At 31.3% G+C, this 26,063-nt stretch overlaps 1 protein-coding gene across 3 annotated transcripts in view; it reads left to right on the plus strand.

Moving 5' to 3' along the window:
• Positions 1-26,063, plus strand: part of LOC145279856 (uncharacterized) — a 1,383,997-nt gene that overhangs the window by 82,856 nt on the left and 1,275,078 nt on the right. Inside the window, exons 1-2 of one of the 3 annotated variants that reach the window (XM_080131301.1) lie at positions 9,095-9,144; positions 18,763-18,812. The gene's annotated coding sequence lies outside the window, so the exon portion shown is untranslated. Of the gene's footprint in view, positions 1-9,094; positions 9,145-18,762; positions 18,813-26,063 lie in introns of those variants that run through there. The other 2 variants (XM_080131300.1, XM_080131302.1) reach the window with 2 other exon arrangements.

Raw genomic sequence — 26,063 nt, forward strand, 5'->3', positions numbered from 1 at the left:
GAAATTTGGACGGAATTTCGAGCGTAATCCTTTATTTACTTCACGGGGGTAGCATGCTCTTGTTCCGTCAGCCATGACTGGATAGAGTAATTCACAATTGCATTTTGCAGTTGACCACACTGAGTATTAAACCTTCAGGAGAATATCACTGTGTCACGAGTTTTTGCGGTCTGCAAGGACCCATGGCACAGTGGTTAGAGTACTTGGAAAAATCAATTGTAAAATTATCTTCTTCTGAAGGTTCAATCCTCAATGTGGGCGACCAAAAAATACAACTGTGAATTACTTAGGACCTCTATTCAGTCGTGGCTTACGGAACAAGAGCATGCTACCCCGATGAAGTAAATAAAGGGTTCCGCTCAAAATTCCATCCAAATTCTCGAGTTCGACAAAAGCATTCCCGAGTCGAACAAGATACACCTGAAGAAGGTCGGAGGTTACCTCGACCGAAACGTTGTGAAAAATTACACTCAAGATGAGAACAGTAGTTGATGAATCTAAATAATAATCAATCCTCATCTCAAAAATTCAGAAACATATTTAAAAATGTTTTTTAATTAAAATTAAGAATTATTTGATATTCTGAATTAGTTTTTATAGATTTTTCTTTGAATGTTTATATCGTTAAGATTTCGCTGTCAGTTGAAATAAATTCAATCTTACTTTCCATTTATTTCAGCTTGATCTTTGAGATATTTTGTTGCCCGTCTAAAAGATGTGTTCCTTGAGTTAGGAATTCCATTTTTGTGCTTAACAAAAGACATATTGTTTTAGTCTTCTTTTTTTATACATTCTATTTTTTTTTTTTTCGAATATATATTTCTTGTCTATTTTAAGATTACAAAAAAAAAAAAAAAAAAAAAAAGAGAACCTGTTTTAGTAAGAAATTATAATAAAAATATAACCATGATGAAGCAAAAATAGAATTCCCAAGAAAAAAATGTTGGAAATTGCCAACCAGAAAGGAATTGGAACAGATTGGGCGGGGAGGGGTGGTGGTTCTTGACGGATTGAAAGTAAAATAAATGAAAGAATCAAGAAAAATAAGCCAAAGGAAATAAAGCAGAAAAAAAAAATCTTCAACAAAAACATAACTAACAAAGAAAAAAAAAAATGCATGAAACAAATAAACTCCTTTCTTGGCCTATCATTGTTGATTGCTAAACTTGTCTGCTTTCATTTTTACATTTTATCTGCAACTGACTGTTAAAAACAAATAACCAACGGATGTCTTTTTTTTGTCCTCTTCTAACATTCGTTTATTTATTTTATACTTATATTACACACACACACACACACACACACCATAATTTGATCTTGCCTACTCTGATTTCTATAACGAGTTGTATACCAATCGTAAAGCATCTTGTTTTCCGAGAGTATGTATAACAACTCATTTCCTCTTTCTGCGTCTCTCTCTCTCTCTCTCTCTCTCTCTCTCTCTCTCTCTCTCTCTCTCTCTCTCTCTCTCTCTCTCTCTCTCTCTCTCTCTCTCTCTCTCTCTAGTGGCATCGAAGAGATATTGACATGTGTCACTCCCATAATAGTATCAGACATCAACTCCATCTTGGTAATTATTAGAAGTCGATGCAGAAATACCAGCACTAAACAGTACATTACATCATTTTGCGTTCATAATTATTCTGTTCTCAATCATGTCCTACCTCTGATCACTGACAAGCCATTTTAAATAAAACTTATTAAATCAGAGTAAAAGGGGACGAAGGGAAATTATTTGGAAGTTAAATAAGACACAATAATATATATCTCTCTATATAAAGTTAAGTGTGCATACATGTTGATATATTTGCATGTGCGTGATTCAGTCGTAAACTAATTAACCGATCATTAAAACTGTTAGAATACATCTGCGAAGCCATAAGGTATGCTATATTTAGTCTAATTCACTTTTATCCAAAGGGTGTAAAAAAGAGTGAAAGCTCTTTGTGAAAATTCAGATGCTTCTGATTTTTGTTAAATTTTAAAAGTAATTAAATATTAATAAATATTCCACAAATTTCAGATTTTTGGAGTATTTTAAAGAGTGTTGTTGGGAGGGTAATATGGGCACAAACTCCTAGTTGCAATGAATTTAATCTATTCTCATTAGATATTAATTAAGCAACATTTCCTGAATTTTAATTTCTTTTTAAGACCCCTTAAGCTTAAGCCTGAAATTTTAGACATTTTCTATAATCAAAATTATGTAATGGTTTTGGATCAAAATTTGAATAAGGAATCTAGACTTAAGAGTTAGCATCTTCATTTGAATCTTTGTAAGAAGACATAACATTTGTAAAAAAATGTGTTTTGGTTTTGTGATTTTATCCATCCTGGGACGGGTATTCTAAGTTTTTATTTAATACATGGGGAGCAACTGGTAGCCTTATTTATCAGATTAACATTAGTTTTTTTTTCTTTACGTTTTAAAAACTTCATATAACTAATGATGTATACGTTAGGGTTATAGAAAATATGGATAAGTTACAAAATATATATAGCAACAAAGACAACAGTTACTAGATACATGGTAATAGAATAGAATCCTTCAATCTATAATAAAGAGCAATGTGTATTCATTTGAATATATATATATATATATATATATATATATATATATATATACATTTCATTCACACAAATGAATAAGGGAAGAAAGAACGTGGATTTGTTATAGTCAAGATTGTCTGCTCTTTTACAGTTTCTGTTTTGTATGGTAGTTTTACTGAAAAAACGGTGCAGTTTACAGACTCTGTTAAACGTCATTATTTAGAAAGCCATTCTTAACATGGGGAGAGGTGGAGGTTTTTTTAAACTATTCCGCACTTTCACCTAACAATTTGATGAATTAAAAAATACCGTAAAATATATAATAAACAAAAGATACCATTTGCCGATTGTCGGCTGTTGTGATTTCATTGGCTAAGCGTTTTGACGCCTTCCAGCTGTTTACATAGCCTGCTTGGAATATGCTGACGATAATGCGGATCGTATTCTGCATAAGTACTCCAGTTTCATTTGTTGATGTTTCCTTATTTATAACATTTATAAAAGCTGTTAAGAAGAAGAAGAATACAATGGTAGAGAGAAGTGAGGTCGAGAACCGCACCACTGCGACTAAGGATATACCACCAATTGATTCTGTTAATGGAGTGGGCACACCGAGAGAATTGTTATAGACGCACTGTGGGGATTGAAGAACAACTCAGCTCTGCATACTGAGATCTTAACTGCGAAAGCATTTAAATCTTCCCAGCAATGATTTGGTCAAGGGTAGCAGGCGATATTTTATCAGCAATTTCTGCAGAACACACTTGTCAAAGTAATACTTGCAAAAGAGTTTTCCCTTTGATGAGCTAGAGGGTTGAGCCATTGAAAGTTTCTTACTGCACGCTTCTAACTTTTCATCTTTGAAGCTGATCTAGCAATTCAAGGAAGGTTTTCAAGACCTGCAGCCCATGACAACAGTATTGGATAGCTAAATGGTTACTTTATAGAGATGCAGTGCAACCTCAGGTATTATAACCTCCTTGCACAGTGCAATGCCTTAGTTTTTTTGTTTGATACTGTCTCTTCTATAAAAGTGATTTATGGATTCCAGTCCACACTGGATATATGACATACAAAAATGCTTAATATTTCTCCAGAACTCGCACTTAATATTGATAATGTTTAAATTTTGTTTTTTGATGGTCGAGAATATACAAGAGGAAAAAGGTTTAGTAGTGTATTTTTGAATAGGTGATGCTAGCTAAGTGGTTAACGACACAGATTGAATATCTGGGTGTGTCAAGTTTGAATCTAGTTCTTTCCAGCGACACGTTTTCATCTAACTCTTTCCAACGACACGTTTTCATCTAACTCTCATCTGACTTTGTGCCTAACCTCCTGAGAGAAATGAATTCAATTCTCACACTTCTCGGCATAACATTTACAGGTAATGTCACTTGGAACAGATACTGCCAATCTCCTTCAAAGAAGCTGGGCTCCTGCCTTTATCGGACTAGAAAACTTCTTAGACTGTCCGACATCCTTTATCTCTACAAAGTCACTATTCGCCCATGCATTAAACCAATTATGCCATCGGAACAAGTCATTTCAGCTGAGTCTCTATTTATTTGCCTTCCCACGAGGATAAAGTCATACACAAAGTACTTTATCCTAATATGTCTGTCCTAATCTTAGCAAGAATCATTGCAGTTACCTCAATATCACATTTACCATATGGACCATCCTATTTAATTATCCTCAAATGTTTTGAAGATTTATGGTGTGTATATATATATATATATATATATATATATATATATAATATACTAGCAAGGATATCGGATGCTATCCAGGATTGAATGAGGATCAACAAATTTTCCACCCTTCCCTACTTTTAGTGTCATCGAACTCTGTGAAATCGTCAATTTTTAATCAAATCGATTGATTGCTGGTTCTAGTTAGGGACCCACCGTCCACAGTGTACCAAGAGGAACCTTCATATGTCCTCCTGCAGGTACTTAGTCCACAATCCACTGTAGTCTACATTGCATTGTAGAAAATTTACTGTTGATTTTATAAAATTATCCGTACATAATGGTTTCACTTAAAGTTTAAAATGCAAAAGTCGAGTATCATGGTTCAATTTTGCTCTAAACAGAAACATTTCATTTCGAACTCGTCCCCGTCTTATCAAAGAATTAACTGTTGATATTATGAAATTATTTTTTATAATAACTTGAATCGAAGTTAAACGTACAAAAATCAAGTATCATGGTTCAGTTATGGTTTAAAAAGAAACCTTCATTTCGAACGCACCCATGTCATATAATAGAATCTAGAGTTGATTTTATAGACTGAACCTTTTTGCTTGTACGGTGATAAAACTTCTCAAATGCACTTGTGATGTTCGATTGTTAAGTGTTAACTTTGGTCAAAATCAGACTGCCTTCTTTAACCGGATTTTTTTGGATTATCGATTTTTCAATACTTAATGGACGCATTCTGATACAAAACCTACATAAAAACACTTCCAAACACATCAAGTACCTTCGTGTTTAATAAAAAAAATCGGCTCAGGCGTTTCCGAGTCTATACGGACTGAACTCACACAGATACACAAAGTTCCTTTTATATAATAGTAGAAGATAAATAAATACAATATATATGTGATGAGATTGCAACGCGTCTTGTCAGATGAGCGCCACACCGTAGACACTTAAAGTCCATGAGCCTAAAAATGACTATTTTTTTTTATTTTTTTTTTTTTTTAGTCCTACCGGTGAATTCACACACTCAAGCAGGCATGACACTGAAGACTGTCATTGAGATCAATTATTACATGCTTCCAGCATTTCAAGCCTCCACACGTCACAACTTTTCCATCGCCACAGGACCATTTTTATAGACAAATGCCTGAAGGAGTAGCTATACACAGATGATGTTATAGAGTCTTAGCTTTGTACGACAGCTAAGTCTCTCTCTCGCTTCAAAATGTTGAGATCCAGCAATAAGCAAGAGCAAGATAGCCAGCAACAAGTTAAACTGCAGACCAGCTTAATGCGGGTACTGGTCTCCCGCTTTATGGTTTTTTAAATCAGAGATTTGCTTCTACTAGAATGGTTGCCTTCACCCCGGCTTACAGGAGCCCTCTCCACCCCAGCACACACATACATACACACAAACACATACGGTGCTAGTTGGCTGTTGACCCCGAAAAAGGGTTCATTCGCCCTTTGAAAGGTCTTGTTTTTAATCCGCCAGGGAGACTAGCCGCCCTCCTCACCAAACAAGTCTGGTGGGGGAACCAGTTTAGTCGCTGGTGGCCCGACCATGAGGCAGGTAGTACATATATATAATGTGAGGGTAGTTCTTACTATATTTTTTAACTCAATAAATTGAAGAGTTACGAAGACGGTAGTGTTACCATTACAACAAGCGAGCTTTTGTGCTGCAGAATTTATTTTTCTACATAGTTACCACCATTCTCAGTACACTTTTGTCATAAATTCAATGACGCATCTCTGCTTCTGATACATGTTTATGATAGAGCTTACTTTCTGAGAGTCTCACACCGTCAATATCTGCAACGGAAAGATTAAACTTTCAGGTCATAAATGCATGTGTTAAGTCATCATCATAATGCAATTTGCAATCTTCTCTGATCGATTCAGTCGGAATAAAAAATAGGAGGCATTACTATATAAATATATAAAATGGGGAATTGCTATCTTGGATTATACTACACTTTGAATTATTTTCATTAAATAAAATAAATTTATATTTAAAACAAATTACGTACAAGGCCATCAAAAGTGTGGGGAAAATGCGCATTGTTAGTCATCCTTGGTTTATAGTAATAGCAATTTTTGCCCTACTCTTAACTTAAATCATCTCAGTAACCAAAATACCACATTTACACTAGGAACCGTCCTACTTAAGATACTCTTGAATTGATTTGAATTATTAATGCTTATATCTATATATCTATATATCTATAAAACTGAAATACCAAATTATTCTGTACAATTTTTAGTCTACCGACTCGAGATTTGACATAAGGGGTATTGAGATTTAGGTAAATCTTTTTAATCGGTTTTCAGCCAGAAATTTGGCTGTCAAGGGGTCAAAGTTCAACGACTTCACCTTTGTAAACTCTACCGAATTCCTTTGCTAATTTTGTGTCTAAACACTTGTAGGTTATGTGGACATAGATCAAACTTTTTAATTTGATTTGAGCCCAAAACAAATATTAAGGGGTCAAAATTGGTGTCAAAGTTAAAAAAAAAAATTGACTTCTGCGGTCTCCACCAAATTACTCAGCCAATTTTGGGTCTAACCATTTGAAATTTTACATAAAGGATATTTAGACATGCAGCAAGCTTTTTAATCAGTTTTGGGGCGAAAATTTGGCTTTCAAGAGGTCAAAGTTGAAAAAGTTGATCTTTGCAGACTCTACTAAACTCCCCCACCAATTTTGGGTCTTAACATTTGAAATTTGAGATGTAGGTTACCTGGATATGAGTCAAACGTTTTAAATATATAAGTTATGAACAGTACATAGAGCCCGAGCAAAGCCAGACTAAACTGCTAGTATATATATATATATATATATATATATATATATATATATATATTGGAATGAGCGAGGAGTGGGGAAAGAATACAATACAAAAACAAAAAAAAATGGTTAGCAAGACCCTCCCAACTAAAAGGGTGGAATTTGGAGAGTGGATAGTGTCCATCCAAGATAAATGCAATTTAAGAGAGGCCAAGTACAAAAAAGCGCCAATAGCTATATTAACTGAGTCATAAAATCCTTTAATTTGAAGACAAGTTTAAGCTCAACATTGTTTAGGTTGGAATTTTGAGCAAACCACTTTTGCAAATAGCCGACATTGGCGTCAATATTTAACTGTTTGCAATTGTCCAAAATCCATCAATCTTGTCTTTCGGCGACTATTGATTCCTTAACTCTATCCGCATAATTATTTTTGGCAGTTGCTATAACACTCTTATGTCGGTTACTAGCTGGTCTATGCAGAATGTTATGTGTTTGTTTGTCTTCATCCTCTGTGCAATTGTCGATGTACTGACAGACGTAAATCACAGAGATGTACTTAACTTGATATTAACACCTAATGTATGTTTAAGTATCAACCAGATATACATTCAACTAGAAGAATACCCATCCCACGACGGGGAAAATGAATTCCCCGAACAGAACAGTTTTGCAACACTTTTTCGTTCCCTTACAAGATTTACAATCAACATATACAATGCTACTAAACCTTATGTCTAGAATCCATTATATGATTTTGATTCTAGAAAATGTCTAAAACATAAGGTTTTAGCTTAAAAAGTCTTAATACGAAATTATAATTCAATGAATCCTGCTTAATTGGTGTCTAATGATTATGGATCAAATTTGAAATATTTTGTTTTTTTAAATGCAAGATTGTGCCATATTATGTACCTGAAGATTCTTTAAAATACTCCAAAGAAATTCCTATTTTGGTTTTTCATCAAAGTTTCTTTCTCCTAGATAGATTGCTTTTATCACAGCTGAGGAGCTTTATTTACTCCTTCTATGGTAACTCTCTGGGATATCAAAAGGAGACTAATAAGTGCTATACCTTGCCCAAGGTGATCTGGAACTGTGCAAGGTAAGAGTGTCCAGTTCTCTGAGATATGACACGTACCTGCATTCATGCATGTTAAAAATAGACAAAGTTTTCAAGAAAATCAGTTTTTCATCACACTTCCCATGGTAATTTAGCCATGCTGAATGCTGTCTTTGAATGTTTGAAGGCAATTTTGAAGAATACTATACTTTAATATTCTTCGTAATGATTCTTTTTCAAAGACCTGAAATATTGGAGAAGTTAAGGAAATTGCTCAATTGTTAAAAAAAATATAGATGTTTCTGTGGGTAGCATTTGATGATAAAGAGGGTCACTTTCTATCTTGGAGCAATTTGTAGCCGAGGTAATAATCTCTCAAATTGGTGTAGGTATCCACTCTTTGAGTGCTCTTGCCTCTATAATTATCAGCCTCTGTTATAATGAACATAGATTTTAACAGAATAACAGTATGCATGCATGCAGTCATCAATTGAGGAAGAGTGGTTTATTATTCTTATCAAAACTAATATCACATTACGCTTGTTTCCAATCACTGGGTTACCAGCACATTTTTATTCATCAAACAAAATTTGTATTTTATTTATTTATTTATTTTTTTTTTTGCAAGATTATTTTTAGTTGATGAGAGAGAAAAAAATCTCTAAAAGAAATACAAATAGTTAAACAATTCAACACTGATTTTATTTTGGCCTAAAAAGTGTCATTTTAATTTTGATTCTATTTTTATTCAAGAAGTAAATAAAACTTAAGATCCATAAGAGTTTGAAGCTTCCTGTATTGTTTTGGAGAGGAGTAGAGTATTTGCCAAACCACACTTCCGCCATGTTTTTTTTTTCTGTACAGTGGTTAATAGAGCTTCAATAAAAAAATCAGCCAATCAGTGTCTTCTATTCATTTGCCGCCTCCATACAGATGAGTTGACGTTACTTGTTTGCTTGATTTGGCCACGACTATAATTTGTAGTCTTGTAAAGAAAATTTTGTGAAACTATTAATTTGTCAAGTATGACAAGGTCAGTTTCTTTTCATATTATTTGATTCTTCTATTATTTTTTATTTTCATTCTTTAAATTGATGTTACTAAAATATGTGTCTTGCTGAGTTAACTGCATTTAATACTTGAATGATCACTGGAACCATATCACTATTATATTTTTTATGCTATTTTCATATATGTTAACGAAAAAGAAGTAAAAATAAAACAAATTATGTTTTGCAAATACTTCTAAAAGAGATTTTATAATAGAATTTCAACAAATATTTTTTCTCTATTGTTTCATTTTGGTCTTTTCTTGAGCATATTTGTCTAATATATATATGACGCATGGACATATACTACACTGTCCTGCTTTAAAAGAAGAAGGTAATTCTTAGGAAAATGGTATCATGATGAACGAATTTATTCTACACTACTATCTTCCAAAGGAAGAGGGAATGCCTGGGAGTATGATATCATGACAAACAAAGATATGCTACATTACTATCTGCCAAATGAGGAGGTAATATCTGGGAAGATGATACACTATCTTCACCCTCCAAAAAGAGGAGACAATCCTTAGGAGGATAATATCATGGCCACAGAACAGATAGTAGACTAGCTCTCGAAAAGGGAGAAGGTAATGCCTAATAGGACAGTACCTTGACAACAGAACAGATACTACTCTACACTTTAATCCCACCCCAAAAATGGGAGAAGGTGCCTGGGAAAATGGTATCCTGACAACAGAGCACATATAATACGATAGCCCTCTTCTCCGAATTAAGCATTGAAAAATAGTACAGTAAAGCTCCTCATAGTATAGTTTCGAGTTCAGACTGATACAAAATCTTCATTAGTAATAGAATAGTCAAGACAAAAACCACATCTGAGTTATTCTCACAGGATGAATACATGGTTACTAGGGCTGTGACAACAGATTATTCTTATTGTTTTGACTCTCCAGTATATATCTGATACAGTTAGACACAGTTAATCAACTGAGAACCATATCACTCTCTATAAAAGCATATTAGATATTAACAGATACAAACTCTAGAGTCAAAACAATGAAAAAAAATATGCTGTTGTTCTAGCCCTAATGATGAATATGGACTAGTAATTAGTTGAAAAATATCACTTCAAAATCTGTTAAAAAGAACAAAACAAAATAGAAACGACTCCTTCCCTAATTTCCAATTATCAAATTTTAATCCTGAATTTAGTGATGAGGAGTCTGGTCTTGGTTTTCAGAAAACCTGATCCTGATTTTTGCAAAAATTTCCAACTCTAAATTCAGGCCAGGGGTTTTCCTTTAGCGCCAACATCAACAAACTATAGACAATTATTAAAATTGCCTCTGCTCTGTTTATTGCAGTATATTGCTAGTCCTGTGCAGTTCTGGGAGGTTCACCCTCCTAGGCTTTGTTTTCTCACCCTTTGAGAAGGTCTTAGTTTATTACTAATTACCTGAGGTGTTCCTACCGGGGAATGTTGATGGGGCTGCCTAGGTATATTTTGTAGGCAATAGTGCTCTTCTAGAACACTGGCTTTTCAAATCCTACCTTATGTCACATCTTCTTGCTGTAGGAGAGAGATACGAACTCCCCACATCTGATAACATATTTTCTGGGCTCAACTCATTTCCTTAATTAATTATTAATTTTTAACCATGATATCTTCATGAATATCGTGTTAAATATGAAGCTCCTATTTTAGGGTAGAGTTACACACAAGCTCCTCAAGAGGACACTTGGGATGAAAATAAAAGCCCCAGTTTAGAATGGTTTCTCCTTTACTAGCCAAAGAGAGAAATGATAAAGTGTAGTTTAGAACAGATACTATACTTTGCTCCAAATCAAAATATAGTCATTTATAACAGTTAAGTACATTATATGTACCAACAGTTGTTACTTTTTCAACTTTCAGACAGACTATTAAAGCATTCGTCTTTTGATTCACATTGGGGAGGGGGACTGATCTAAGGTTTGTGTCGTGTAGACATAATTCTTAATTGTTCTTGAATAAACTTACTAAGAGTCATCGAAATTCAAGTTAAAAAGAATACCCAGCTCAGTAAGGGAACAACTACCTGATTCCACTAGAAAGAGACAGTTAGAATCAATCTCTCAGGTACCTGCTCATGTCTAGTAATATCAAAGCAGTCACCTTGAACCATTTTTAATGTCCAATAATACTGACCACTCAACTTTGAAAGAATATTGTTTCAAACCTGTTCTTGCCAGAAAGCCTATTTAGTGTGACCCTTTTCTGCCCCCCTCTAAAATGATGCTGGCTATTGAATGGTTTTATGAAATTCACAATCTTTTCTGCAATCATATTTGGTAAAAAATAAACTGTATGTCATGATTAAATTATCTACCAAGTTTCAGATATAAATATCCAACAGTCTTTGTTTTATCGCCATTCAATTATATGGAGCTGCCACTTTGATGAGTGTCTCAAACTCACCGGACCATGACCACACAGATGTTTACTTGTGGGAATTTTCTCAAAGATAATGTCCCAAACTGAACTGAACTGGTGCTACCAGATCAGGGTGTCTGAAAATATTGGCTTCCTAAGATAAAATACACCTAACAATGATGCTTTTTGTTTTTCTACTTCCTTTTGCAAAACTTAATTACGTTCTGCAAAAACAAAAACAACAACCCACCTTTTCCCCTTTTCCTTCTTCCCATTTCCCCTTTCTCTTTCTATCTCCCCCACTTCCTGACTGGTTTCCTAACTTTAAATGTACCAAATATTAATACTGTAACCCTTTTTCGTCTCTCATTGCAAAACTCATTCATGTTCTGCAGGACAGGGAACAAAAACGACAAAATCCACTATAAAACAGTCAAACCAAACCAAATGCTACAAACTAGCGATTGAAGATACAAAGAGCTTGAAGAATTAAAAAAAATCACTGGAAGCAACATGAATACTATTTCCAAAATAACTGGATTCGGCATTAAATAACCTGAAAAGGGTTGATATGCCATAAAACAATCAAACCAAACAGAACTGAACAGGGCCATCACATGAAAATCAGGGAAGTGCCAAAAGAGGAGTGTGTCAGTTATTGACATTTTTTCACATCCTCTCCAGCTCATCATTTAATAGCAACAGAATAAAGACCGAAACTTGATGGGTCAGTCATAAACTGAAGCTTATTTGGACCAAATATTGTTGGATTCCAGAAAGGATTGTGAATTTTATTAACAATTCCATAAGATAGTATTTATAGGTCAATTCTAGAAATAATGTACTGATACATAATGTTCTGAATAAGTGATATGTTTGGTTGAAGCTAAATATGCAAATTGAATTATTTCCTTTCTACTTTAATTTTCCTATAACTTAGTTATTAGACTATAATATAATATTTTTGAGTAAACTATAATATATTTTCGAAGAGACTATAATAGTATAATATTTTTAAGTAAATTATGATCTATAATATAAATCTTACCTATCTGTTTAAATGTATGTATATCTGTCTAAAACTTTCGACAGAGGCGACGGATTTTTAAGAGATCTGTAGCGTATTAAAGCTCGACTCTTCGGACGACAAATATCGAAAAATTAGCTAAAAACATTAATTCCTTCACTATCAACTGGGCACTTTTCTACAGGGAGGGGTCGCTTCTTTCACCGATATTTTCGAAAGCCTCCCCTCTTTTTGATTGACTAGCATTAATTGTAACCTACGTCACTTCCGATTAGGTGATGGGCGCAACAGTAAAGATGTCACTTTTTTTTCGCGTTCTTTTCTTCCTTCCCGGTACAGGCTTGAGCCTGCCTGCCTGCCTACTACCACTTTTTTTTTTTGCTTAATACACTCCTCCAAACACTCGGGCAACGCCGGCACTCAGGCTAGTACTATATATACCACATAATTGGATTGACGTACTGATTCTTGTTAGATCATCGGAGCTATTGACATAAAGCCTGAACAGTACCAAATCGGTGATCATGTAATCTTCCCATGACCGGGATATACACACAACTGGAAACCGTTTGTAAATTTGATATTCCTTGTAAACTTTCTCCTTTGAAGGAAGCCAGCTTATTTTTATCCCATCCCCGCTGGGTTCATTAGCCCTGAACAGGCTGTCAACTTCTGTACTAGATATTACAGATTCCTTTTCTTATTTAGAATATTATATATTTTTTTAGTCCTTTGTCAGTGAAGTAGAAATTCTTCTAGACTGCAGCAATTTTTAGTTTTATTCCAATCCAGAGTGCCCCTTTTGCAAGTGCTGGATTTTTCCCCAGATTAAAAACCGATGTTCTGTCTAACACTGCCCTGATGAGAAGGCAAGTAAATAGGGATTAGAATGTTATATTTGTGAATAGAATATCTAAATGAATAATGGACTTGATTACAACTTGCAATCTGTTTCTAAAATTCAAGTGAAAGGGCAAATTGATTTCTTTCTTTTCCTTTCTTTACGATCACATTAAAAAATAATAAATTTATATCTAAATTACCAAAACGTAAATGTTTACTTTATTACAGTAGAACCCGGGATACAGCATTAAAAATCAGTAACAAAATACAGTACAGTATATAATACACATGTATATAATCAAATAACATTATAAATAACACCGTAAGGCGGAGGAAATACCGTAACCAGGGACCGGTAAAATATCGTATTCCACATTGTAACCTGAAAAAAACGTATCTTACGGCCACCGTACCCCGGGTTTCTACTGCATATGAATACACGAGAAAGATTTTGTTTCGTTTTTACAGCAAAGTTATGAATGAAATTATTTTCAATTAATGTTTCATGTATTTCAAGTAGTGAACTTTGCAAGGGATAGCAAGCCGGTTAATCCATTTAAATAAAAAATATCTTTGCGTAGACATGAATGAACCAAAAAATTAGTATAAGGAAAGCTTTTTTTTTATTTCATCCTATAAAATGTTTGCTTTCTTCTTGGGGAGTGGGGGGGCGGGAGGGCTTCTTTTTTTTTCAATTTGAATTTTTCTATTATAACTAGATACTTGTTTTCTTCAATATTCAAAGAGGAAAAATTCCATAAAAAAATATAATTGTTTTTTTTTAAACTGACTCACTACAATAAAGTAAATTTATTGTTTTTTTTTATCTTATATCAGACAAGCAGAATACAGTTTTTTTTTTTTTTGAAATTTCGAATTTTTCATATTGTGATTAATTTCTGATACTCCAGAAATTGTTTGTAATTCTTACTTGCTTTATCTTTTTTTATTATTTATTTTTCTCCTTTCTCTCTAAAAGAAATTGATTAGAAAAGATTTGTCATGTTTTTAGACCATGTTCTTACTTGTTTTGGGTTTTTTTCATCTTTGAAGTGAAACTAGAAAAAAGTAAACCCCGTTGAGTCAGTCATTGAGCTTTTGTTAGATTCTTTGAATCAAGAAAAGAAAGTTTGTAAAGCCAGTTAAATTTTTGAAAATAATAAGAATAAAACCTCGTTTTCTCTCTCTCTCTCTCTTGTTTCTCTCCAGCTATGAGTTAAATAGTATTAATACCCGTGGTGATATTTTCTATAATGAATTATTCCAATAATCTGTATTATAGTTAGTTTTATTATCGTTGATTCTTTAATAAACACATAGAGGAAAGAAAGGACAAAGAGAGTTAAAGAGAGAGAGAGAGATTGATAGGTACTTAGCAAAACAAGAGCAAGCTATCAAACAAGATACAAGAGAGGTGAGCACAATATACAGAAGCCTAGATATATACAGGTGACTTTGGTGAATAAATGGCGAATTAGAACAATTAAAATAGATTTCTTTCATAATGAATCCCAAAATCAAGGAATATTTTAACATGTATTTTGTATTATGAAAATAGATGGGAAATAAAGCTTAGAACACATGTTGATTAACTCAACTTCAGTATAAAACACACACACCATGTTTTATTAACTGTTTGCTTTTATATATATATATATATATGTGTGTGTGTCTATGTGCTCTAAGGAGATATAATATTTAGTGTATTAATTTTCAGTATTTACTTAACAATTCTCAATATGTGAGTCGTAAGTCATGAAAATATATTTATGACAATTAAGTTATATAGAGGTATGTATATATATATATATATATATATATATCACCCTTTTTTATACCACTCTTTTTATTTATAAAGCTTGATATATGTTAAATGTAATGCCGGAGAATATTCTGATAAGTAAGACGGAAAATATTTAAAAGTAATAATAATTATGATTGTTTCTGCACTGCAAAACAGGTGCTGTCAAGAACTGAATATTTTAACACGCTGAAAGAAATATAACTACAGAGCATAAATAAATAACAAAAAAGTCTATATTCCAAATTTCAACCTGTTGTTCATGTTACCGTTTATTTCTTTCAGCATATTAAAATGTTCAATTCTTGACAACACCTGATTACATAAATCAGAAAAGATCGGAAGAGTAGTTGCAATTGTGTTTGATTATATTTACGGATTTATGTAATCATGCCTATATTCTTTTTATTTTCTTTTAAAGTTAATGAGTTCTTATTCTTCTGATTAGTCAGGTGGCGGGGTGGGTATTTAAAAATTGGCATAGTAATGATGATTGTTTCTGCGTTACATAACGGATACTGTCAAGAATTGAACATTTTAACATACTGAAAGAAATAAACGGTAAGATGAACAACATCTTGGAATTTGGAATATAGACTTTTCTCATTTATATATATATATATATATATATATATATATATATATATAGTGAAGGAATGACAAAGTCTATATTCCAAAGTCCATGATGCTGACCATCTTACAATTTATTCCTTTAATTCAGTTGACATTTACAATTCTTGACAGCGTCTGTTTCGTAGCACAAAATCAATCACTTAATTATTATATCAATTAGTGAATCTATTTAGCCCTGGACTCATCAGAAGAAATAGCAACAATCAATCCATCAAAAGGAAAGAAAGTGCGTTTTGACATGACTAAAATCCGAAAATTAGAAGAGAGGTTGTAAATACCTTATATGTTTACATTATGCCATTTTGAATCCTGTTGAATACTATTAAATATATATATATATATATATATATATATATATATATATATATATATAAACAAATAGTAAACAATAATTGCAGATCACCGTTTTTCTCTCAGTTCGAGACATTTTTTTTTTCGAAGTATTGTTAATATATTTTTATACATATGTAGTTTTTTTCAATTACCTGGTAGGGAATTTTCGGCGATTCTTATCGCCTTTGACATCAACAAAAAAAACAAAAGAAAAACAATAACAAACCTAGAGATGTATCCATTATTTAAAAATGCTACATTCACTTTTAATTTTTCTTGAATAGTTATAGAATTCATACTCCTACAAAAATAAATAAACTATATATATAGCAGCTTATTGACCATATTTCTAAAATAAATGTCTAACATTTTATGGACACAGTTTATGACTAGAACTGTGAATTGCGGTGATCTGTAATTAAATTCGTTATTTATTTTCAGAAGTATTCGTGAGCTCTAAAATGTATTTTAAATTTTGCATTTCGTATCTGGTTATCAAGGGCGACGGGAATCACCAAAAATTTTAATGGAAAAGAAAGAGTATATTTAAAAATATATTAACAGTACGCTTGATAAAGTCCCTTAAAATACCGGACGGATTTAATAAATAAAACTGTAATTATTTTGATTTTGGTCTCTGTTTCCTTCACTAACATCTTGCAGAACCAACTTTGCAATCTGGTGGGGAATGATCTCTCTTCGTCCCTTTAGCCTCTTTTGCACTGAACTTCAATCCCTGGTTCACCCTGTAAATATTCACAGCAAGAAATTGTCTGACTGAACCAACAGCAAAGAACTTTCTTTTTACTCTCTCTGTACCAGAAACCAACTGGAATCTCCATAAACGAATTTCACTGACTAAAGCATTGCCATCTAATGTAAAAGATGTCCTCTTGGAAAATCTATTCCTGTTTATTTTTGAGATGAGGATTGGTTATTCATATCATTTAGATTCATTGGACTACTGTTCTCATCTTGAATGCCAGTTTCACAACGTTTTGGTCGATGTAATCTCCAACCTTCTTCAGGTGTATCTTGTCGAACTCAAGAATAGACCCGTGGCGCAGTGATTAGAGTACTTGGAAAAATCAATTGTGAAAGTGATATTCTTCTGAAGGTTCAATTCTCAGTGTGGGCGACTGAAAAATACATTTGCAATATGCTTAAAACCTATATCAAGTCATGGTTGATGGAACAAGAGCATGCTACCCTCATGAAGTAAATAAAAGGTTCTGTTCAAAATTCCGTCCAAATTCCCGAGTTTGACAGAAATATTTCCGAGGTCGACAAGATACATCTGAAGAAGGTCAGAGGTCACATCGACCGAAACGTTTTGAAAGTGACACTCAATATGAAAACAATAGTTCGAAGAATATGAATATTCCTTTTTAGTAATCCTCTCCACATTTTATCCACTGTTTCCAAGTCTCTTCTGGCGAGAACCAATGTCAAACCGATAATCCTTTTAACTCCTATTTATGAGCCATCAATAGAATTTTTAAAAAAGACAGCAGAAATATTCATCTGCATGCATTATAATATATACCGATTATCATCTACATTTTCAATATGACCCCGATATGTGTAATAAAATAGAGAATTACTTCCTTACAAACTAAAAGAATAAGCATAATTTTTTTGAAATTAATGAACATTAATAAAATATTCACTAAACAACTTTTAATGTTGGACATTGTTTTTAGATGAGGATTGATAACTTGTATTTGAATTATTCAGACTACGGCAGGAGACTATGACAGGACTATAACATGAGTTTCAAAAGTAACAAAGTGATGCTTTCTATTATTTTATTCCGTCCAAATGGACCAGGGGAGATGAAAAATTTTATTGTTATGATGACTGAACTCATGCATTCATGACTTAAGTTTCATCTCGCTGTTGCAGATATTGATGGTGTGAAAGTCTAAGAAGGCAACCTCTGTCATGGATGTATGTCACAGAAGCAAAGAGGTGCCATTGAATTCCTGGCAAAAGTGCATTGAAAAAGATGGTGACTATGTAGAAAAATAAATTTTGGGGACACAAAAGGTTGCTCATTTTAATTGTACCACTCCGGTCTTCGTTCCTCTTCAACTTTTTTAGTTGAAAAAAAAAAGAGGAGGTTTTACTTTTGGAACGGCCAAGTATATTCACAAGATTTTAACAGATGTTACCTCCCACCTTTTTCAGGTGCAACTTTTAAAACTTTTATTAAACTCAGGAATCTATATGGAATTTCCCTTTTTTTATAATCCACGGGGTTAACTTGTTCTGATTCTGAAGTACATGACAGGCGGCTAAAACTTAGAATAAGACAAAGATTAAGACGTCTACCTGACCATAGCTGATTGAATGCAAAAATCTATCGCCGTGAATTAGATAACCGGTTCCATTTTAATAATCTGTATATGTTCTCACGTTCAACAAAGATTGCAAAGTTTGAAAAGATGTACTTGAAGAAAATCGAAGATTACATCGGACAAAACGTTGTAAAAATTAAAAAAAAAATATAAGATGGGAATAGTTCGAATAATACGGTTTTATTTTTATTCTTTGAAATTCTAATATTGTTCTTGTAAAATGTTTTTCAGAAATCACCAACTAGGATATTCAAATTGGTTGCTGATCTTATAATGAACATGTAAGTTTGTTCTAATTTTTTTCTTTCTTAGTTTTATTCTCTTTTTTCCAGCATCCTTTCATATCTATATGTGTTATACATATCTCCCCTCTTAGAGGAGGTCCAAGAGGTCCCACAATTCACAGTCAATTAGAATACATGAACGTTTATAGCATATCTTGCTAATTCTTCATTCCTTTACGTGATCTTAGTTGGTCAAGGAAACGCTGCCTGCAAACAAGTTCGTTCATATCCTAAAAGTAAGGACCAAGAAGAGACAACGGTTGAAGACAAGAAGAGGATTATTTATCGAAGATCGTTTGTTCTTGATCACCGACTCCTGGGGGTGACGCGGAGGGATACAGATGTGAGTCGATAATTACTGTTAATCATAACTTATTCAGACATCTCTAAAACCACTTCATACTTGTGTGCTTTCAAGTGGACTGATGACATCTCTCCATCACTCTCTGTTTAAGCCATGTGGTGTCACGTTTTTTTCTAGAATACAGGAGGACGCGTTGACATACGAATACACTAAACTGACCCCTATGGAACCCTATTTCCTGTTATTCTCTTTTAACAAAATTATACTGGCCCAATATTTAACATATATGCTATTTATTTCATTTGAACGCCATCAACTTGTACATACAAGAAGAGTGACAATCTCCAAAAATACCACCTAATATAATCCTTTCTTTGCCCTATTTTTGTTGTAATGCCTCTCAATTCAAGAATACTATTTGGGTTGTTTTAAGTTATTATCTTAGGGATAATCACTTAGATGAAAATATGGTTGTTTAGCATCTGATGAGTGTGAAGCCCTTTCAGGATCACAAATTCTACTGATAAGACGCTCACCAAAGTGTCTCCAGTCATTCTAACGAGTAATTTGAAGTATGGTGAGTTGCTCTCTCTTGTTCAAGTCACTATCCATGCCAAATACGACTTCTTCGTTTGCAACACTGCCTAAAACATCTCCAGTAGAGTTTTAATGAATGCAGAAGTGCATATTTCCATGATGCCATTGAACAACAAAAAGCAAAGACTGTTGGACATTTATGCCCGAAACTTGATGGGCAAGTCAAGTGTAGTAAAGATTATTTGTACTGAATATTGTTGGATTGCAGAAATGGAATGTGAATTTTATTAACAATTTGATGGTTGGAATTTTGCGGAGGATATTCTGTATATCAATATGATTTAAAGAAAATAAAATCCAATTCAGGATTTCTCAACCTGGATGGAATCATCCACAATATATGTATTGTACAATATATTATCCACAATACATGTATTGTATAATATATCATCCACAATATATGTATTGTACAATATATCATCCACAATATATGTATTGTACAATATATCATCCACAATATATGTATTGTACAATATATCATCCACAATATATGTATTGTACAATATATCATCCACAATATATGTATTGTATAATATATCGTCCACAATATATGTATTGTATAATATATCGTCCACAATATATGTATTGTATAATATATCATCCACAATATATGTATTGTATAATATATCATCCACAATATATGTATTGTATAATATATCGTCCACAATATATGTATTGTATAATATATCATCCACAATATATGTATTGTATAATATATCATCCACAATATATGTATTGTACAATATATCATCCACAATATATGTATTGTATAATATATCGTCCACAATATATGTATTGTATAATATATCATCCACAATATATGTATTGTACAATATATCATCCACAATATATGTATTGTACAATATATCATCCACAATATATGTATTGTATAATATATCATCCACAATATATGTATTGTATAATATATCGTCCACAATATATGTATTGTATAATATATCGTCCACAATATATGTATTGTATAATATATCATCCACAATATATGTATTGTATAATATATCATCCACAATACATGTATTGTATAATATATCATCCACAATATATGTATTGTATAATATATCGTCCACAATATATGTATTGTATAATATATCGTCCACAATATATGTATTGTATAATATATCATCCACAATATATGTATTGTATAATATATCATCCACAATATATGTATTGTACAATATATCATCCACAATATATGTATTGTATAATATATCGTCCACAATATATGTATTGTATAATATATCATCCACAATATATGTATTGTATAATATATCATCCACAATATATGTATTGTACAATATATCATCCACAATATATGTATTGTACAATATATCATCCACAATATATGTATTGTATAATATATCGTCCACAATATATGTATTGTATAATATATCGTCCACAATATATGTATTGTATAATATATCATCCACAATATATGTATTGTATAATATATCATCCACAATATATGTATTGTACAATATATCATCCACAATATATGTATTGTATAATATATCGTCCACAATATATGTATTGTATAATATATCATCCACAATATATGTATTGTATAATATATCATCCACAATATATGTATTGTATAATATATCATCCACAATATATGTATTGTACAATATATCATCCACAATATATGTATTGTATAATATATCGTCCACAATATATGTATTGTATAATATATCATCCACAATATATGTATTGTACAATATATCATCCACAATATATGTATTGTACAATATATCATCCACAATATATGTATTGTATAATATATCATCCACAATATATGTATTGTATAATATATCGTCCACAATATATGTATTGTATAATATATCGTCCACAATATATGTATTGTATAATATATCATCCACAATATATGTATTGTATAATATATCATCCACAATACATGTATTGTATAATATATCATCCACAATATATGTATTGTATAATATATCATCCACAATACATGTATTGTATAATATATCATCCACAATATATGTATTGTATAATATATCATCCACAATATATGTATTGTATAATATATCGTCCACAATATATGTATTGTATAATATATCGTCCACAATACATGTATTGTATAATATATCATCCACAATATATGTATTGTATAATATATCATCCACAATACATGTATTGTATAATATATCATCCACAATATATGTATTGTATAATATATCATCCACAATACATGTATTGTATAATATATCATCCACAATACATGTATTGTATAATATATCATCCACAATACATGTATTGTATAATATATCATCCACAATACATGTATTGTATAATATATCATCCACAATACATGTATTGTATAATATATCATCCACAATATATGTATTGTATAATATATCATCCACAATACATGTATTGTATAATATATCATCCACAATACATGTATTGTATAATATATCATCCACAATACATGTATTGTATAATATATCGTCCACAATACATGTATTGTATAATATATCGTCCACAATACATGTATTGTATAATATATCGTCCACAATACATGTATTGTATAATATATCGTCCACAATACATGTATTGTATAATATATCGTCCACAATATATGTATTGTATAATATATCGTCCACAATATATGTATTGTATAATATATCGTCCACAATATATGTATTGTATAATATATCGTCCACAATATATGTATTGTATAATATATCGTCCACAATATATGTATTGTATAATATATCGTCCACAATATATGTATTGTATAATATATCGTCCACAATGTATGTATTGTATAATATATCGTCCACAATGTATGTATTGTATAATATATCGTCCACAATATATGTATTGTATAATATATCGTCCACAATATATGTATTGTATAATATATCGTCCACAATATATGTATTGTATAATATATCGTCCACAATATATGTATTGTATAATATATCGTCCACAATATATGTATTGTATAATATATCGTCCACAATATATGTATTGTATAATATATCGTCCACAATATATGTATTGTATAATATATCGTCCACAATATATGTATTGTATAATATATCGTCCACAATATATGTATTGTATAATATATCGTCCACAATATATGTATTGTATAATATATCGTCCACAATATATGTATTGTATAATATATCGTCCACAATATATGTATTGTATAATATATCGTCCACAATATATGTATTGTATAATATATCGTCCACAATATATGTATTGTATAATATATCGTCCACAATATATGTATTGTATAATATATCGTCCACAATATATGTATTGTATAATATATCGTCCACAATATATGTATTGTATAATATATCGTCCACAATATATGTATTGTATAATATATCGTCCACAATATATGTATTGTATAATATATCGTCCACAATATATGTATTGTATAATATATCGTCCACAATATATGTATTGTATAATATATCGTCCACAATATATGTATTGTATAATATATCGTCCACAATATATGTATTGTATAATATATCGTCCACAATATATGTATTGTATAATATATCGTCCACAATATATGTATTGTATAATATATCGTCCACAATATATGTATTGTATAATATATCGTCCACAATATATGTATTGTATAATATATCGTCCACAATATATGTATTGTATAATATATCGTCCACAATATATGTATTGTATAATATATCGTCCACAATATATGTATTGTATAATATATCGTCCACAATATATGTATTGTATAATATATCGTCCACAATATATGTATTGTATAATATATCGTCCACAAGATATGTATTGTATAATATATCGTCCACAAGATATGTATTGTATAATATATCGTCCACAAGATATGTATTGTATAATATATCATCCACAATATATGTATTGTATAATAAATTAGATGGAATACGTGTTTAAAATTTACAAGAATAATTGTGAGATTTTCGCGCTTACTCTAAACTAAACACTAAAAACTCAATCAGATGGTTATAATGTGTAATTCTTAGTCTTGTGATGCTTAATCGGAAAAATTTGTGAAAAAAAACCCAAAACGATTCTTTTATTTTGATTTAAAAAAATCTATCCTTTACTGGTACAAATAATAAAATGATAAATATTTGTTTATTTTTAACTACCAGTAAAACTTTAATCTACAGATCACCCTCATGCAAGTGTACTTTTGCATTGGTGAAAATTTATGAACATATTACATGGGTTTTTGTGGTAATGCGTAAGTTAAAAAAAAATCCATGCTTACATAAATTTAGAGGTTAAAAAAAAAAAAGATCGAAATTGGTATCGAAATCAGCAATTTAGAACAGAATCGGTAATTGCCTTGGAATCGGGAAAAAACATTGGAAAGATCCCATCACTATTAGATAAACTTTCTTCAACGAAATCATGCCAAGATATTTAATAAGTTAATATATATATATATATATATATATATATATATATATATATATATATATATATATATATATTAAATATTATTTTTTTTATTAAATATGCTGACGACAGCTAAAAGCTAGAAACATGCATGTTCAAAGGTATACTTAAAAAAAAAGTGATTCATATATATATATATATATATATATATATATTATTAAATATTATTTTTTTTATTAAATATGCTGACGACAGCTAAAAGCTAGAAACATGCATGTTCATAGGTATACTTAAAAAAAAAAGTGATTCATATATATATATATATATATATATATATATATATATATATAAACAAAGTGAGCTTTTAGCTCTTAAAAAACTGCTAAGATAGCGGAGAAAAAATAACAGCGTTTCGAAGTTGTTAATATTGGGGGAAAAAAAAAAAAAATAACAACTCTTTTATAATATAAAATATAATATATAAATTATATATATATAAAATTTATGGGTACATAATTTTATAAAACATTTGAATAACAGAGAGCGCAGTGCCATTATTAATTGTTGCGGATTTGTGTGTTTTTTATAGTTTAACCATATATTATTAAAGAAGAAAAATTTAACCATATATTATTAAAGAAGAAAAATTTAACCATATATTATTAAAGAAGAAAAATTTAACAAAGAATGGAAACCACTTTAAAAATATTTTAGAAGTGTATTTTGGTTTCCTTTCTTTGTTAAATTTTTCATCTATAAGGTGCTGATTCCAAATGTTCGGTTAGATTGGCTCTTAGATGAATCATTGTACTGTGATGCTGCGACCCACATACATACTACTTTGCATATGTATATATATTATTGTTCTGCTCATATCCCCTCCCTCTCTCTCTCTTTTTAACCCTCTACCGCTCTTCCACTCTCGCTTCCTCTCTTCTTCGCTTCTTTTATCTAGTTTTAATTTTGAATAATAAATTTTAAAAAGGTTACAAGAAATTTCTAAAACATTGGCTCGAAGTGCGGATCTCAAATCTGCGATTAGTTTGGGTTTGATCTAAGTGTGATTTTGTGAAGCAGAAACAATACTGCTCGCTATACCTCCCCTTCTCTCTCTCTCTCTAGCCCCTTCTCTCTTTTTGTACCTTTCTTTTTCTATTCAAGTATGCGTTAAATAGTATCAATACCTGTAGCGATATCCCCTCTTGGTTATAATAGGCTATTCAACTCTTAGTTCAACCATTTACCTGTGATCGCACTTACACACAGACAAACAATTTTGCTTTCGATGTAGAGATATATGAGTCGTAGTGCTTGCAGATTTGGATTAGGGTTATATAATTGTAAAATTTTATTTTTTCTTTTAGTAGCAAATCTCTAAAATGCACTCACGGGTGATTTTGAACTCTAATCTTAAAGAAAACAATCTATTACATTCTGGTTTTTAATAAGAAGTCATCACTTATCAAGGCCCAAAGGCCATTTAAGGATAAAGATTAACTGAATGTCAGATGAATGGTGAGACAACGTCGTGATGATTGATAATGATGGTGGAAGTTTGGCAGAATGTGATTATTTAAGAAGGTGGTTAAATAATTTATTTACAGTGGACTTGAAAACGACCATGTTGTAGTTAGCTGAGAAGCAGCTCGGCGATATTGTATTCCACAGACGAGCAGTTTTAGAAAATAAATATTTTAGAAAGAATTAGATATTCTTTAATAACTGGAAAAATGATAACTCCCTTCAGCTTTTGCCTTTGTCACGAATGCTTTTAAGATTTCTATGATGAAAAAATTTTTTTTTTCTTTACAATTTTTATTTTGAAGAAAAATTCTGAAATCATATTTGCAACAAATTTTTTAATAATGGTGTAAAACTGATGACCTCCTGTGATATTAAAATAGCGAGTCAATATTTTTATTAGGTAT

Source organism: Euprymna scolopes, chromosome 7 (assembly GCF_053919585.1).
Source record: "Euprymna scolopes isolate OS-2025 chromosome 7, ASM5391958v1, whole genome shotgun sequence".
Lineage (NCBI taxonomy): Eukaryota > Metazoa > Mollusca > Cephalopoda > Sepiida > Sepiolidae > Euprymna > Euprymna scolopes.